We start from the raw sequence: 3,427 nt of genomic DNA on the forward strand, positions 1-3,427 counted from the left end.
CCTTCCCCTTCCCTCCTCTCCTTTCCTCTTTCCTCTCCTCTCCTCTCCTCCATTCCTCTTCCTCTTTTCCTTCTCCTCCCCTCTCCTCCCCTCCCCATTCCCATTCCCATTTCCATTCCCTCTCTTCTCCTCTCTTCTCTCTTCTCTCCTCTCCTCCATCCCCCTTCCCTTTCCCTTTCCCCTTCCTCTTCCCTTTCCCTCCCTTCTCTCCTCTCTCTTTTTTCCTTTCCTCTCTCTTCTTTCCTCTTTCCTCTCCTCTCCTCTATTCCCCTTCCCCTTCTCCTCCAAAATGCCTTTTTTGCTGTATGCGGGAGAGAGACCCAGCTGGCTCCCTGTTCCTGCTGAATGTTGGCTAGTTCCAGCTTCCTGCTTTGGGTTTTGGAGCTCGCCATTCAGATCGCTTTGTGCTTCTTAGATCTGGACAGTCTTTGTGCAGTAGCCTGGCAGAGAGATGGAGCCTGAGCTAGTCCACCCCAAACATGACAAAAACCAGCCACTTGCCTTTTGTCTGAGAATCGTTGTCATATGGGTGGCTTCCCAGGCAGAAGAGCAGTGAGCCAGGCAATGGCCCTTAAGTGACTTGCCCAGCTGGGGAGTGTCCGAGGTCCGGTTAGAATCTAGGATCTCCTTCTGGCTCTCCAGCCACTCAACGCCACGCGAGCCCCATCCATAATATTTTCAGGGGTCGTCGGCCGAAGCTTAGAGCTGGAAAGGGATCCCCGTTGGTTCCAGGAGCCCCAGAGTTGGCGGGTTCTGCTTTGACATTTGGCGTTGCTTCTTAGGCTGCCACCATCGCTAGGCTAAAATACATTGTACAAAGTCTCCATTTTTATCCAAATTCTTATGGATTTCTAATCTGACACCAACTGGATTTGGACATGGACACGCCGTGATGACTGACCTATAAGAGAGGGACATAAACTTCAGAAGGTTTTGGTAAGGCCAGCCAGGACAGGTCCAGAGAATGCCTTTGCTAGTGCATGACCACCCTCAAAGGTCGCCAAGTGATGAGTGGGGCAAGAGCTGCTAGACCTGGAGTCAGGAAGAGCTGAGTTCGAATCCTGCCTTACTAGTTTGATGTTGGCTGAGTCATTATTTGCCTTTGTTTCCTCATCTTAGCATCTACTTTACAGGGTTATTCTGAGGAACAATAAAATGCTTTTCAAGCCTTAGAGCTCTGCAGAGATGCGAAACCTTTATTATTTCAGGGGAGATTTGAATCCGGTGCCCTTTCTTTAGACCATGCTTCCTCCCAACGAAACTTGGAGACTCAGTTTTATCATCTGAAAAACTGGGAGATTTGCCCTCGTTTTGCGGAAAATATTTGTAAAACCTCAAACCAACACAGAAAGGTTGAGTCATTATAGTTACTTGCCCTGTTCAGCTCTAAATATATGATCTTATGACCTGGAGGGGACCTTAGAAGTCATTTAAGTCCCCTCCTTATAAAGGTGGAGAAACTGAGGTCCAGAAGGGTCAGTGACTGACCTACCCTCACCCGATTTTTCTTTGACTACAAATTTTGCCTTTTCTCTCTCTCTTTTTTTTTTTTTTTTTAATTTTAAACCCTTAACTTCTGTGTATTGACTTATAGGTGGAAGATTGGTATGGGTAGGCAATGGGGGTTAAGTGACCCACCCAGGGTCACACAGCTGGGAAGTGTCCAAGGCCAGATCTGAACCCAGGACCTCCCGTCTCCAGGCCTGGCTCTCAATCCACTGAGCTACCCAGCTGCCCCCTGCCTTTTCTCTTTTGGCATTTGGCTTTCCGTCATTCATAGAGCAGCTCCCCAAGAGACTTGGAGACCTTCTTTTGATTGTGTTAATGTGGCCGGGGTATCCGCGCAGGTTTTGATAAACTCTGAGCTGGAATAGATCTTAGCAGTCATCTATACCCCCTAAAGAATCCCCACTACCACACACTGGATAAGGGATGTAAATATTTGTAATGTCAATACAAAAGAATAAAACGAAAATGAAAAATTATAACATTTAAAATTTAAAAACAAAATTACATTTTTAAACAAAAAATGTAAATGATCACAAGTTGGAGATTTAATATTTAGAAAGGCCTGGGGGAGCTGCCTAGTCTTCATTTTACAAGTGAAGGAACTTGAGACCCAGAGAGGCTAAGTGGCTTCTGCTATGTAGTAACCCTTCGAGAACTTGGAGACTGTTGCCATTTGTGTTCCAGGCTAAACATCCCCAGGTTTCTAGCCAACCTTTCTACAGCATCCCTTGGAGGCCCTTCATCCTCCTCCTCTGGACCTTCTCTGGCTCATCTAGCTTCTAACATACGATGCCTCTCCTTCCTTCTGTCAATAGAGACGTCTTTGTAGTTCATTACCCGGGGTCTTTTTCCTTCTGTTTTCTTTTAAAATAAATGATTGGAGCAATTAGTGGATAGAGGGCTAAGGCTGGATCTGGAAAGATCTGGGTTCAAATCTGGGCTCAGACACTTCCTAGCTGTATGACCCTGGGCAAGTCACTTAACCCCAATTGCCTAGTCCTTAATGCTTTTCTGCCTTGGAATGGATACTTGTATTCATTCTAAAACAGAAGAGAAGGGTTTTAAATATATATATATATTCTGGCCAGAGAGACTGTTTGGGGTTATACTGAAACATAAGTGGCTTTCCTCAAATTATTTTTACAGTAGACCAGAGTGTAAAGGTCTCCATCCTTGTCTGTTCTTTTCTGAATGCTTGTGAGAATTTTAGCCAGAGGATGGCAAAATCCTGACTGTATATCTTTGGAAAATCCGACTGAAATGAGAAATTTGTGGATTTCTGGAACATTTTTTTTTTCAAAACTCGCCATGTTGACTTTTTCCAACTCTCTATGTGTTTCCATATGTTCTTGTGGTCTAGTAAAACCTCATTCCACCCTGAATGCTTTCTTTTCTCCTGGTGAGGGGGAAAAAGAGTCTACTTTGGCTCTTCCTCCAATGAGAAAGTTTGGGATAGTGGAAAGTGTACAGGACTTGGTATGATGAGATCGGAGTTCATAAGAGCATAGGTTTAGGCCTAGAAGGGACTCCGAAGGCCGGCTTAACCAATTTTACCCATTTATTTTCATCTATTAATTAATCAATTACTTACTTAATTAATTAATTGATTGATTGGTTCATTCACTTATCTAGCTATTTATTTATTTATTCGCTCTTTTATTTATTTGTTTGCTTGTTCATTTATTTATCTATTTATCTATTCATTCATTCATTCATTTATTTATTTGTTTGGTTGCTTGTTCATTTATTTATCTATTTATTCATTCATTCATTCATTCATTTATTTATTTGTTTGGTTGCTTGTTCGTTCATTTATTTATCTATTCATTCATTCATTCATTCATTTGGTTGCTTGTTTGTTCATTTATTTATCTATTTATCTATTCATTCATTCATTCATTCATTTATTTTTAGTTTT

This window comes from Gracilinanus agilis, chromosome 6 (assembly GCF_016433145.1).
Source record: "Gracilinanus agilis isolate LMUSP501 chromosome 6, AgileGrace, whole genome shotgun sequence".
NCBI lineage: Eukaryota > Metazoa > Chordata > Mammalia > Didelphimorphia > Didelphidae > Gracilinanus > Gracilinanus agilis.